The sequence below is a fragment of the Myotis brandtii genome, unplaced genomic scaffold (genome assembly GCF_000412655.1).
Source record: "Myotis brandtii unplaced genomic scaffold, ASM41265v1 scaffold79, whole genome shotgun sequence".
Lineage (NCBI taxonomy): Eukaryota > Metazoa > Chordata > Mammalia > Chiroptera > Vespertilionidae > Myotis > Myotis brandtii.
Genome location: NW_005371173.1, coordinates 7,791,565 through 7,806,857, shown reverse-complemented (window position 1 = coordinate 7,806,857; position 15,293 = coordinate 7,791,565). Strand labels below are relative to the sequence as shown.

The 15,293-nt window shown below is 39.7% G+C and overlaps 1 long non-coding RNA gene across 1 annotated transcript; it reads right to left on the bottom strand.

The window, feature by feature from the left end:
- Positions 1 to 6,208: 6,208 nt before the first annotated feature.
- LOC102247810 lies at positions 6,209 to 12,045 on the bottom strand. The gene is made up of 3 exons (XR_314551.2): positions 11,931 to 12,045; positions 7,864 to 7,925; positions 6,209 to 7,599 (listed from the first exon to the last, which is right to left on the bottom strand). It is a non-coding gene; the product is annotated as an uncharacterized LOC102247810 (long non-coding RNA).
- Positions 12,046 to 15,293: the final 3,248 nt, after the last annotated feature.

The window sequence follows — 15,293 nt, the reverse complement described above, 5'->3', positions numbered from 1 at the left end:
TGCACCTCATAGTGACTGGTCGAGTGATCGTTCTGGTTGTTCTGCCGTTATGGTCACTGGGCTTTTATTATATAGGACTAGAGGCCTGTTGCATGAAGAGATTCGTGCAATAGGCCTTCCTTTCCCCTGGCTGCTGGCACCGGTTTGCCTCCGGCACCCGGGGCCCAGGCCTTCGCTCTGGCCGAGTTCTGGCCGGAGCCGGCCCCGGAAACATCAGGTTTCGCTGCTCCACCAGCCCCGGAGCCGTGAGGCCTCGCTGCTCCGCCGGCCCCAGCGCCATGAGGCTTCGCTCCACTGCTTGGAGCCTACGTATGCAAATTAACCGCCAACTTTGTTGGCGGTTAATTTGCATATCACACTCATTAGCCAATGGGAGGCATAGCGAAGGTATGGTCAATTACCATGTTTGTCTATTACTAGATAGGATTACCGCATTTATAAGTAGCTTGAATTCAGACAAATCAAGCTTCAGTTCTAGCCCTAGCAGAGGGAATTTGTGATCTCACCAGCCTCTTAAGTGGGGCAATGATTCTGTGATTTCTTTTTTTTTTTTAAATACTAGTATGTTTTTAAATTGCTTTTAGAGAAAGAGGGAAGGAGAGAGATAGACATATCTATGAGAAACATCAATCGGATACCTCCTGCACACCCTCTACTGGGGATTGAGCCCTGCAACCCGGGCATGTGCCCTGACAGGAATCGAACTGGTGACCTCTTGGTGCATAGGGTGATGCTCCATCCACTGAGCCACTCTGGCCAGGCCGTCTGTGACTTCTTGTCAACCTTGGTTGAGATAAGGCATAAAATGTATATCTTAGCGACTAGTCAATAGTAAGAGCTCAAACAAATGTTAACTATAAATCCAAACTCTCCATCATTCATATTCAATTTTTTGCTTTGGGAAGGAGAAGCAAGAGCATGAGAAGCAAAGAAAAAAGAGGATGGGATACCAGATGACTAGAGGAAGAGCAGGAAAGATCAGACTGATGCTGGGGTGCTGTGTGCCCATCTTGAATTGCCCCATTTCATTAACACTGTTCTTTGGAATACCAGCTAACATTCTGGAAACTCATTTTTTGATGTGCTAATAGCTTTTGTGATCTTTTAGAAGTAAAAGTTAATTTTTAAAAGAAATATTTACTTTTCTGTGGACTTTCTTAGAGTCTGTACCTGAGTATTATAAGATTCAGCAAGAGTCTTAGGAGTGATGACTAGCTATTAGCTTAAACAATGCTGTGTCATGGATACTATATTCATTGCCTTACCTTTTGTTGGCTGGATAAAGTTCCTTAAAATGAAATGGAAACAAGGGTGCACTGCTTACTTTTTTAGGAAATTTTTCTTAGGTCCTATGAAATACTGTTTAGTCAAGATCAAAGAGAAAGAGAGAGAGAGAGAGAGAGAGAGAGAGAGAGAGAGAGAGAGAGAGAGAGAATGAATATGAATGAATCACCCTCACTGGTTAAAATAAAGGCCATTCATTTATTGAATCTCTGCCATGTACTTAGGCCATAAAACTACATTTATTCTCTGAATGAGTCTATGAAGTAGGATTTTTATCTTATTTTACAGATAAAGAACTCAGAAACAAAATCACACAGACAAAAAGTAAGAGGGTTGGAATGCAAACCCAAATCACCCGAATTCATCCATAGATCTTTAGCTGTCCTGGTGAAAAAAGACACTTGAATTGCAGGAGAAAAATAATACCATAACATGTAGTTTTCAAAATTAAACCTCGACTTGATATTTTATTAACAGATTTTTACCTTGAATTTTCTTGAGACTTGTTTTCAGGATACATGATCAGGGGAATAAAAATCAAAGGGAAAGGCTTATCTTTCCAGTGCCAGGTTATATTTAGTTTTGGGAAAGGGCAACCTGTTGTTCAATTTTCAAGCTCCTGCTAAGAAATAATATAAGATATTTTAACTACATTTTTTATGAAATATAGAATACGTTGCCCATTGAATATTCTTGGGCTGTTAAATCTGATTGGCTGAAGGTAAGTTTTTTAGAGTGGTTTTTGAACTATTATTCAATTTATTTTTTTGGTAAAATACTGTAACCATCTGTGTTTTCTGAAAGACAGCAGTCTCTATAAGCAGTATATTTCCTTTTGCTGTACAAAATACTCTCAAAATAAAATATGCACATCCATTCAACATGGCAAATTGTGTAGCCTCTTAGAAAGACTTGAGCTAGATTGGACCTCCTTTTGATTAATGGGCATTCTTTAAATGAATTAGCCCCGATTCTGCTCAGGAGCGTAGTCTGGCATCCCAGGGGAATGCAGTAGAACTGGTCTGAATGTGGAATATCTGTCTTCATCATCAAATGCTGTTCAAAAGCAATTGGTTTTGAAGTACCCTTAAGACAGGGTCACACACTCCAGTGCCTGGAGGAGCTAGGCAGGAGATACAAATGAGTCGAGCGGGCTGGGTGGCAGGAAGCATCTGAAGCACCAGGTGACAAATGGCACCTGGCATTGGCCATGGTGTCAGGGAGATGACTTGGAGTCGTGGGATTACCGCAAAGTGGCCACCGAGAGGGGCAGCTATCTTTCCATTTTGGCTGACGGAGGCCAGGTGGGAATCAGGGCCCCATACTCTGATTTTTAAAGAGAAATTAGAATTTTAATTTTTGATGCATCATCTTCTAATGTTTAATGTTGACAATTTAAACATACTATTTGGGTAAAATTGAAAAACCACCCATGGACCCCATTGGCCAGCAGGATACAGTTTGCAACTTCTGGTTTAATGAAATAAGACAAATATTAATAGAAATAATACCTGAAAATGATTTCATAGTTTGGAAGTCTTATACCTCTATATTAGCCTATATATAACATTAAAACTGCATTTACGTTATACTTTACAAAAACAAACAGGAAAGCCCTGGCCAGGTGGCTCAGTTAGTTGGAGTGTCACCCTGTACATCAAGCATGTCCAACTCAAAGGCCAACATGGACCAAATAAACAAGGTTTAAGTTTACTAATATATGGACTGCAAAAAAACAAAAGCTTCAATTTTCACAGAAACGTAGCTTTATTTTGACAGAGACATGCTGAATACAAAAGGCTGAATATAATTGAGTAATTGTTAACATAAAGTAATAGAACATTTTAATAAAAATTACTGTTTTTGCCGAAACCGGTTTGGCTCGGTGGATAGAGCGTCGGCCTGCGGACTGAAGGGTCCCAGGTTTGATTCCGGTCAGGGGCGTGTACCTGGGTTGCGGGCACATTCCCAGTAGGAGATGTGCAGGAGGCAGCTGATCGATGTTTCTCTCTCATCGATGTTTCTGACTCTCTATCTCTCTCCCTTCCTCTCTGTAAAAAATCAATAAAATATATTTAAAAAAAAAATTACTGTTTTTCTTGAACATTAACTTACCAGACACTGAATAACTGCATAAATTAATAAGCGTAATGCAAATAAACCTATTTTTCTTATTCTCTGAAAGCAAAATATTTCCTGTTGCGCACACCAAACAAGTCAGTCCAAGACTAATGACGTGGCAATTGGCTGCTAAAATACTAGTATTTGTGGAGAGAAATGGTGCACCTGCGTGCGAAGGCACGTAAGGGAAATGAATGCAACACAATTATAGTAATCAGTCATTAGCAAACATTGTAGTTATTAATAATTATGTATAACAGGATATTGTAAAAATTAAGTTACGAAATTTTTATTAAAACATTTGTTACATACCATTATATTGGCTGGGTTGCAAAAATATTTGTTGTGGGCTGCGAGTTTGACATGCTTGCTGTACACCAAGATCTTGCAGGTTAGATTCCCAGCCTGGGCACATACCTAGGTTACAGGTTTGATCCCTGGTTGGAGTGCATACAGGAGGCAACAAATCAATGTTTCTCTCTCACATCAATGTTTCTTTCTCTCTCCCCCCCTCCCTCCCTCTCTAAAATCAATAAAAACATATCTTCAGGTGAGGATTAAAAAAACACACAAAAAACAACAGGATAGATCTAGAAATCTACCAGAAACCATAAGTATGTTTATCAATATGTGAACTGCACACCACTTACTTCGGAATTAACTAAAGAGCATATTTAAAATTTACATGTTGGATTTGCATGTGTTCAGTCTCAGGTGGCACCCAGGAGTCTGACTTTGTACAAGCACCCCAGTCCTGAGATGATTCTAATATAGCCATTAGTGGGGTTCCTCCCTTTGAGGATAGGCAATGTGGTCATTTCACAGCCAGACTTAACTTCTGTATCTTACCTATTCTCCCAGGCAGAGACAGGTCCAATTTAAAGTGGGTTTAGTTTTTGATTCCTTGCATCCATGTTTGGTTGGGCGACCCAGAACACATCTGTGCTTTTGGGTCATTCAATTCTGTGGTTACAGGTTGATGCTTCATAATGATAAATATCTACCTCATTAGTTTGCAGTTTATGGTTGCTCAGTATACATCTTCATTTAGCTAATGTCTTAGTGGGTTATTTCCTCTTGGCTCCCTACTGAGTATCAGTGTAATGTACCTGATCAGTACCCAGTAAGTAATTTTTGATTGACTATTATAATGCATTAATTAGAACATCATCAACTAGGCCTAGCAGATTGTCTGTGGCTGAACTGAACAATCATTTACTTTAACCCACTAGGCATCTTAGTTAAGGCAATAATTTGACTAATTTTTAGCTCTCAGAAAATTATTTGATGACGTGTGACCAAGTGATCCTTTCCCTAGGTAATTAATATAACTTCTGACCTTGCCTGCTCTTAAATTCAGGGAGTAAACATATTGTCAGGAGGATATAACTCATTATGCACTCTTACACAGAATAAAAATAGTATCACGAGAGTGGTATAGTCACAGCATTTAGACACTGGAAACATTAGCTGCAGAAAATGCTATAGACTGACATGTTCAATGAACTACACATTTTAGTCCGTCTAGGGAAAACCACAATTGAAATGTAAATTGTTATTTTGCACCAGTGAAAAATGAGCCCAAATGCAAATTGTCTTTTAAAAACCTTGAGATCAAGAAAAGGCATTAGACCTGTGTTTTCTAGCTGGTGTTCATACCCTGCAAACAACAGAATCTTAAATATGAGGCACAATTTAAGAGATTATTCATCCCTTAGCCTAGACTATAACTAGGCTGTTTCTTAAACTATTCCAACCATTGCTAGACAAAAGAAATGTATGACCTCTGAGGTAACCTTCTCCACAAGATAAACTGATAATTTCTTGCACAGCTTGTCTTTTTTCATCATTTTCATGCTACTCCAGTTAATGCAACCAGCCTTGCAGTTCAGAATATTCAAATATGCTATTGGTTTTGGGGGCACAATAATGGGTCTTGAATTCACCCCCACAGAGGTGAAGTAACATTAAATTTGTCACTGCCTTGTCTAAGTCAGCAAGATGGCACTGTATAATACCTTTAGAAATACTAAGTCAAGAAGTCCACGGGGACGAAGGTGAAAAGAAGGTCAGCTACTGACATAAAATCAGGCTCCAGATGTGATGATCCTTTGTCAGAGGCTTTGTAGCCTGCAAGTCAGCACAATGTTCAATAGAATCCACCTCCTAGCTGAAGGCAGACACGTTGACAGTCAGCCCCACCTGCACACCAATAGGTGAGCCATCAGCTTCACCTCCCTAACAAGAGACACAGAGCAGATCTTTTTATAAAAATAACTTAAAGCTCAAAATGGCCTCTTTTATGTCCTACTCCCCTCACCCCAAAGTGTTGACCTGTCTTGTAATGTCTAAAGAATCCATGAATATATTATAAGTTAGAGAGAAAAAATTAACCTTTGGTAGCCAGAGTACTGAAAACTTTACTTTGAAGAACATCAGAAAACTCAGTCTACCATTTCTTGAGAAACTGGAGTAAAAAACCCTTCAGTTTTCCTAGAAACAAACATAGTGACAACTCTTCAAATAACCTTTTTCCTCAATATAACATTTACTATAATTAGCTTAAACTAGAATGAATGAAGTGAAGCAGAAATTGGAACTTCTAACTTTACCTTTGCCTTCTGTTATGTAGGTAGAATTCATGGTACTAGAGTCAATCAATCTTGATACGCTTCAATTAATAAAATATAAACATTTCCCAAAGACTTCCATGTTGCCTAGAGGAATTAAGACATGAAACATTTAATGCATTTTTAAAGCTTAGATGAAATGTATAGTAACTGTAATATCTGACACACTGGTCCTTATTTTAGAAAAGAGAATTCCCAAACTAGATAAGAAGTGGGATTCCAAAAGGCAGAATCTAGGAAATTGTTCATGATGAAATATTACATTAGAAGTTAGAAAAATAACTTCAACTGTGCTCATTGTGGAAATTAAGTTGTCACATAATTATTTATGGGAAATTACATGATGACAACTAATGCCTTCAGTTACCAACAATTTGAGTTTATAAATGAGGATTATGAGTGGGGGGGAGGGAATCATTAGGTTAGTTTTGGGCAAAGAAAGGAAAAAAAATAATGTCCGTTAAACCTAAAAAGTGGTCAGATGCATGCACTTCAAACGAATGGTGTTGGGAGGCACATCCTCCATAGGCCCCCATGCAGTCTCTGAAAATTTTAGCTGAGCAGCCAGCTTGAAGGCCAATCCATCTCCTGACGCCGAGCAGTTTCTGTTGCTAGTCATGGAAGCAACCCAGTAGATCAAGGTGCCCACAGTGTAACTGTCAGCAACTGCCTACTCCCCAGGGGACATTTGGGATGGAGAGTGGCTTGTTTGCTTCTTACTGCAATTTTTGCTGCTTGTAGGGTCCATGGCCCTGGGCTCCTCCCTGTACTGCAGCCCACTCTTTGGGCAGCATCCATGTCAGCCACCGCATCACCCTATGGACTTGGAGAGATAGGGACCTAGCACCAACACGCTGACTTCTGGCGACTGCTTTTTCTGTGAGTTACAATAAAGCCTTTCATCTCTGAAAAAGAAGAGTGATCAGATGTCCTTCCAACCTCCCAATACTCAGGATTGAAATGCCATCATCTTTGACTGCTGCCTTAATGATTGTCCCGAACATCCCATCTGTTTCCAAAGCCCATCATCTTCACCTCTGAAGGTTTCTGCACCTTCATTCTACCAGCACAAACCTAACCCTGGGCCTCATCATCTCACTTAATCTATTGAAACAGACTCCTAACTAGCCTACCCCTGCCCCAGGTTTCCATTTTATTCTATTTCCTGCATCTGCTCATGTTACTTCTCCTGTTTATCATACCAAGTGCTCCTCGTTATTAATGCAGTAAGTCTGAGCTCTTTGCTCTGCATTCAAAGTCATCATGTGGGCCCTCAAAGTTATGATGTAATAATGTTCAATTCTATAATTGAGTACTGAGTGTCTGCTATGCACCAAGTATATGTTACTAGATGTTCTGAATGATTCTCAAATAAAGAGGACACTCTTCTCAAAGAGTTTGTAGTTGCCACTTCTTATAATGGCTATTATGATGGTTTCCAGGTACTGAATGCTTCAGATAGGACACATGTTCCCTCTGCTCCAGTCCACATGGAATGCCTGCTTTTCTTCATGACTTCCCCACCATCATTCATATAGTCCCAGGCCTGGAATGGTTTCTTCTTCTTTTTTATATATTTTTTATTGATTTCAGAGAGGAAGGGAGAGGGAGAGAGAGATAGAAACATTAATGATGAGAGAGAATCATGGATCGGCTGCCTCCTGCATGCTCCCTACTGAGGATCAAGCCCACAACCTGGGCAAGTGCCCTGACTGGGAATCAAACTGTGATCTCTGGTTCATGGGTCAGCACTCAACCACTGAGTCATGCCGGCCGGGCTGGAATGGTTTCTTTAGCCACCTTTCTTTAACACATATTTATTGCTTACGCCAAAGCAGTGGTCAATGTCACATCAATTCTCTTCTTTCTGAGAACAAATGTAAAATGTATCTGGTAATATAAAAAGAATAAAGTAGGTTAAGAGAGTCAAACTGACTCTTCATTCTTGAAGGATGAAATTTCTGTGCTCCTCACCACTGTATGGACTGTATGCTAGAACCTGTTTTGCAGTGAGGTGGGGGAGATGAGGAGTGAAGGGATTAATACCATTCAAAACACATGGTTGAGAACAATAATTATGATGATGGCTAATATTTATTAAGTGCTCAAAATATAATCAGTATCCATTTAAAACCTTACACTGATTAATTGAGATACTATTATTCCCATGGTATTGATACTTGAGACATGAGGGAGGTTAAGTTGTCAACATTTGCAATGATAATATATGGCAGATCCAACTGAACCAAGGCAGTTCAGTTCTAAGGCCTACTAGTAAACCAATCACCATTCCATGATTTGACCCACAGGATACCAAGGTGCTCTTAACAAAAGATGGAATAAATGAGTGATGGTTAGATGTCCAACAGATTTCCATGTCAATTACCTCTCTGCGGCCAATCTCTTCTCCTATAAGTCCATCCTCCAAAAATACATGAGTGATTTATTCAACATGAAAGTCCAACTTTGTCATTATTTTAACTAAACAATTCAATGGCTCCCACTACTGGAAAGAGAAACTATCATTATACATTGCTTTGCAATGAAATTTATGAGGTGGTGTGTCAGTTTAAGAAATCTTCTACATCACATCTAAACACCTGGTATAGAAGGAAAAGTTTATTTTGTGAGTTGTTGTATTAGCCATTATGAAGAGAATCCTTATTGGATGTCATTGACAGACAGTTGCATGAATATTTAGTTTTTATGCCCAGAAATCTGCCTTTGGGGAGGCATTACAACAAAGTCAGGGAAGCTCACGGGGGGCGGGGGGGGGGGCAAAGGGAGAATGGTTAAACACAAGGGCTTTGGAGCCAGAGTTTGCAGGACTGAGCTCCAGCTGCCTTGCCTACAGCAACCTCAAGTGCAATTGGAGGAAAACATCTTCCTTGTGGGATTGCTGTGAGGACTGAATGAGGTAACATATTAAAGAGCTTAAAACAATGTCTACATAGAAATTTCTAATAAAGTGATAATATTTATATATCATTAAAGTTTTCATTGTTCTATACTTTAGTTATATTTATAGTAGTTTACATAGTAATATGTGAATGTAGTTTTTAAAAACAAGAAATATAAGAGAATATGGGAAAAATAAAAGATGATCTTCTCCTAGGGAAAGCATTGCTAAGATTTCTCATTTGCCCTTCTAGAATTTTCTGTGTATATAAAAATATACACGTGCTTTTATTTAAAATAAAAACATAAAAGATAGCATTTATGGTAGTTTTTCACCTTGCCTTTTTTTCTGTGAAGATTGTTCCATAGATCTACTGAATTATCTTTAATGGCTATGCAGTATGTCAACATGTAAATGTGGTAAACTTATTTAACAAGTTCTCTATTGATGGACATGTATGTTATTTTCAGTCATTCTCTGTGACAAAATTCATTTCCATGAATATGCTTGTATGATTATTTCTATAGAATCCATTTCCAGAAGTGGAATTGCTAGGTACATTGTACATGCATTTGAAAGTTTTATAGCTCTTGTTCAACTGCCTTCTGAAGAGGCTGGGAGAATTTATATTCCTACTCAGTTGTAATATAGAGAAGTTATTTAAATATATATTCTATAAGCCACTCAATTTTCTTAGGCCAATTTTCTCTCTGTCCCAGAAAACCCCAAGCTATGTTCCTGCCTCCTTGCCTATAATCTTGTTTTATTCTCAACCTGGAGTTACCCCCTTTTTTTTCATTTGTCTATCTCCAGGGGTGGGGAACCTTTTTTCTGGCAAGGGCCATTTGGATATTTATAGCATCATTCACGGGCCATATAAAATTATCAACTTAAAAATTAGCCTGATATATTTGGTCAAACATTTAATTAACCCAGCCCTAATGCCTTTGCAGGGGCAGACCAAATGATTTCTCAGACCTTACATGGCCCTGATTCTAAGCCCTACCCATCTGCATTAGTAGAACATATTCAACTGCAAGTAAAACTCAAATGAAACTAGCTGAAGGAAAATTAAAAGGGGAATTGAGGATAGTTATTGAAAGTGTTCTAGGTAATCATAGAATTGAAAGATGAGCTACAGATTCCACGGCAGTTCTAAGGACCTAGGACTGGAACCCACACATACACCTTCCAATTCCCTGTTTCCAACTCTTCATATCTCTATATGACCTAATTCTCTTATGTGCTAGATTGATAGGTCCCAAAGCTGTCAAAAATGTGAAAGTTTACATAAAAGGTATCAAATTATAAACATGAAATGTGTTTTGCACTGGCAATGTCTGGCTGTCCTTACTTTTGTTGTCGTCTCATGCATCATTACATGGAATTCAATGAAGATCAGAAAGCACTGGCTGAATGTCCAGAAAAATCATTCCTCCCAAATACCAGGGAGTCAAAATTCCACTGTAATTCTTTATAATTATATCCTTTAAGTGGAAATTGTCCAGCAACAATTCTGGGGCCATCTCTTCCCTACCTCCCTGACTAGAATGCTTTGGAAGTGCCCCTTCCTCGCGCTCTCCGTGGTCCTGAACCACCCCCTCGTAGTGCCTCTTGTAGTGGCAGAGAAAATGTGATGGGGTGGGAGGGCGAGGATTAGGGAAGCTGTTCAGGGAACAAAGAAAAGATTTTATTCTTAAACCTTTATTTTTCAGTACTCTCAGTTACCACCACCACCAACAACAAACCAAAAACAACACAATCAACCTTGGCCAACAGAGAGAGCAAGCAATTTTGTGGGAGGCAAATGTCCCTGTGCACAAACAAGGTCACTTGGGGGAGTGGACAGGTCACCACTGGGCAGAGACAGAATGGGTCATCTGCCATTTGCAGTTGACATGCAAAAAATTGTACATGGATTTTATTTATTGTAACTTATATCATGATGGAAAAATGTCTAAACTAAAGCAATAATAAAATCTCACAGTTCATAGAGACATGCTTAAGTATATTTTGTAGTTCTAGAAATATTCCAAGAGTTACAGTTTTCACTCTTTGGCAAATTGTGTATCTACTAATGATGTAGCCATTTTTATTTTACATAATTATGCTGTTGGGTGTTGATTTATTTTACATAAGATTTTATTTCTTGTTTTCTAGCTTAAGACTAAGTGGTAGTATGGATATTTGTCCTTTGAATGCACTAAGCTACTTTCCATTCACAGATGTTTAAGAAAAAACAACTCTTCATACTTGTCAGAAGAGAGATTTGATACCCGTGATTGAAAAGAGAGAAGCCCCAATGCAAGGATGCCTCAGGTAAGTAGAGCTTTTATTGCTGCTCTTCTCATTGTATGTATTCATGTGACACTAAAATGTACAGACCCTGCTTGTGTGTCACAGCACCATCTTACTCTGCCTTTGGATTAATCTGTCATTTAGAGCTCTGCTACTGAGGGTGGTCCCCATCCCCACCCAGCAGATTCAGCATCACCTGACATGTGTTAAAAATGCAGACCCTCAGCCTGCCCTAGATCTTGGGAATCAGAACCTGAATGTTAACAAGATCTGCAGATCTAAGAAGCATTGACCGAGCAGATTCTCAAGCCAAATGTGGCGTCCTAGCTCACTTTTAATTTCATTATTTCACATTTTTTAATCTAAAAGCAAGAAAAATTTAATTACAAGAGGAAACAAGGTTATCAGAGGGAAAGACATCTTTGGGCTCTCCTATTGTACTGTCTGTGATCAATGACTTTAAATCAGAAGGCAGTTGATTGTTTTGGGGTCTCATTTGCCTTGTGCCTACTTTTCTCATCAAAGAGATCACAGCACTCTGTATTATCTGGTCTTACATCTTCACTGAAAGCTTCCTGTGGGCAGGGCCATGTCTTAGATATCTAAATCCTCAGTGCCTAACCTAATGCCTAACACAAGAAGGTGCTCCAAAACATTGGCATGGCAACACATAAGCAAATAGATAACCAATCACTTACCTGGGTTACATCCACCCTTCAAGTTCAAGCTTACAACTCCTCTCCTTCATAAAGATTTCTTCAGTTATTTCATCCACCATGCTCTCCACCTGCTGTAAGTAAATATCACTTATTTGAGATAAGTGATAAATATCACTTATTTAACACACACACACACACACACACACACACACACACACACAAATGACTTTAGTTATCAATTATCTTTATTTTGTCTCTCTCTTATTACCCCATCCAAGCTGTAAAAAGGTATCTCTTTTGATATATTTTATATTGCCTTGCAGAGTAGGCATTCAAATATTTGTTATGCTTGAACTATCTTAAAATAAAAATAGACATTAACATGAGAAAATCTACAAGCTTTGATTTTCCTTCAAACATAATTCTCAATTGCCAAAATTAATTCTAGAGATGACAATATTTAAACAGCTCCTCCAGCTGTGACCTATTTATCTTAAGTAAAGCATCTGTTTTGATATATGAAATACTTTCTAATTTTTAAATGGTTGGTTACATCTTTAGCCAACTCAATTCTTATTTCTGTTAGGACAGTAGTTTATGCTTCTCTATGCTTCTCTATGTTGACCATAGTTAAATTGGTTAATAAAAGTTTATAACTAGAGATCATTTTAAGGATATATGTAATAATTTATAAAGTTTGCATGATGTCCCTGATAGCACCACACAGACCAATATTTCCATTTTAAAACTAACTGTAGAGATATTGCTCAATAGTGCACTCGTGGCATGGAAGGTTTTAATGCCTGGAATTATAACTACATTTGTGAATATCAACATAGCTGCTCCAGGGTACACCTTAGTCTATTACACAAATCATCTCTAAGTGTCCTATAGATGGCAGCATTGAGCAATATATTTGGTACTAGGTGGCATTTTGGTTTCTGTAAATTTTCAGTTAGGAGTAAATTTTTCAAATAGTGTATATTATTATAGTATTCCACAAGACTAATTTAGTGTAAGGTGACAGGATGATACTTGTACTTGCTTAAAGTACTTCACTTAGATTCCACAAAAACATCTCTTTCTATTTGTACATAAAATGCAGCAATGTTTATTTCCAGAATTATCACAACCCATTAATAAAAAAATGTAGAGAACAAATGGATCTACTATCGTACAATTATAATAAATATTAACCACCTTTAACATTGATAGTTAAACACCAGCAACGAGGAAGAAATGGCAATACCTAGTATCTGATGATCAGTGATTATCTTCCACATGAAACCCATTGGTCTGACCAGAATTTGTCATAGCAATCTGGCTTATTTCATGATTTCTAGCCAGTATGTTAGCCACTGACGTTGAGTTTTTAAAGCAGAAACCCTTTCCCACTGAGACATTTTTAAAAATCTTTTATAATAATTTTTCTTATATGATCAAAATCCTAACCTTTCTGTGAAGGTTATTGTAGAATATTTGAAAATTAAATTGATCTTCCTGCCCTCTCCTTTTAGGAAAGAGTTCAATATTTTGTTTTCCATAGAGGTGTGTTCCTTTTATTTAGCTGTTCTTTCTTTCTTTTTCTTTTTTTTTGGGGGGGGGGTGTCATTTAAAAAGTAAAATTCTTGGAATTTAGATCATCTTCCTATAAAATATGAAATAACCCCACCCTGCGCTAAACGTCAAAACCATAAAAAGCCCTTTGGCCTTAGATTACATTGTTACTAGTAAACAACCCTTTATCTTTTTTCTTGCCAAGGGTGAAACCCCATTCAGTTACACTTTACTACTAACTTCATGCTTCCCTGCTCCACCCACCCCTCCCCTGCTCCGCATCAAGCAAGCTATACCCTCAAAATCTCGGCCACTGTTATTGCCGCCTATTACCAGTTCCAAATACGTACATGCTATTTATAGCTCTGCCGTAGTGGGCACGTGTGCCCACATAGCCAAGCTGTCAGAAGGAAAGAGGGCGGGCTTTCAATTCAACAGTGTGTACACAAATTACAGATTAACCAGGTTCAGATGAGGCTGCATGATGGCAGGGAACAAAAAGGTGAAAGGAGAAATGAGAAGCTCCCGGGCTTCGCTTGGGGAGCGCCCTTTTGCAGATGCCGAGTCCCCGGAATTCACGTATCACACGCTGCTGAATGGCGTTTACAGTTCTTTAAAAAAAAAAAAAATTTCCCCTACGCTTCGCAACCTACCTTGGTACCCCTACCATCTCTCCCCACCTCCCCTCCTGTCAGGCAAAACTTGAAAGACAGGGAACCCCACCAATCAGCAGGCTTCTCCGAGAAACTCCCCCGCCCCTCACCCTGCCTTAAGGCCCAGCGCCTCGACTGCTGCGTTGTCCCCGCCAGCATCCCGCAGTGCCTGAGAGCTGGCAGCAGACCAGGGTCTCCCGCGGAAAGAGGAGACGGAAACCCCGAGCGGACCAGGAATGGGGTGTAAAAATAAGACAGCATTAAACCGAAGGCCAAACGTCATCTGTGTAGGGTCTTTAATGCCAGCGGGGCAAGTAGGGGACAAGCTGCCTGTTTACAGGTCAGCTTAAAAATACATAGAAACTTCGGGGAGCGTTTGCTTGTGGTGACTGATCCCGCAAGGTCAACTAAGAGTCTCTCGAAGTAGACCCAGGCTGCTGACCTGTTCTCGCGAAGTACCCATGTTCCTGTACAGTCGAGCTGGCACCATCCTTGTTTCCTCCCCATTATCCCTGTGGTCAAGGGTAAAGATTTTATGGGGTAGTTCAATGGGTGTGGAAGCTATGTGTGAAACAAACACTTCAGCCAATATTTACACAGTAGGCCTCAGGAGTCCTCTGTAGGTCCCTAACATTTTTTTTTAATCGCAAATAGATTTCGGAATATGATAAGGGGCATCTCATTTTCTCCCCTTGCCTTCACCTCTAAATGTGAATCCCCGCCCCTCGCTAGGATGGGGGAAGAGGAGAAGCCGAGATATTTAAATGTTCTTCCTAATTAATCAGCAGCTAACCTCACTGCGACGGGCCTAGGGGCATAGGGTGCTTCCCAGGAATTCCCTCTTCCCCTTTTTGGAGTGACCAGAAGGCCACATCTCTGCCCTTGGGCGACCCTCTGCTCCGAGATACCGCCCTGCAGCAAATGCGGTGTTTGCGAGGAGCAGGCTGGCCCACAAGTTCCTTAGGAAATCGTATAAAAATCCAGATCTCACCACAGCCTATCACCCCGAAACTGAAATGCAGCTTTTCTATTCCCTGGAGAAGAAAGCCCTGACTAGAAACCTACCTCCCGAGGGGTTCATTTTACCTGTTAGGTAAGATGCAGCCCAGCTCCGGCGCCCCCTCCTCTCCCGGCGGCCCTCCCACTCCGGGCTCTCTAGCCGCAGTGCACCCCCGCCGCCCCCCACCCGCAC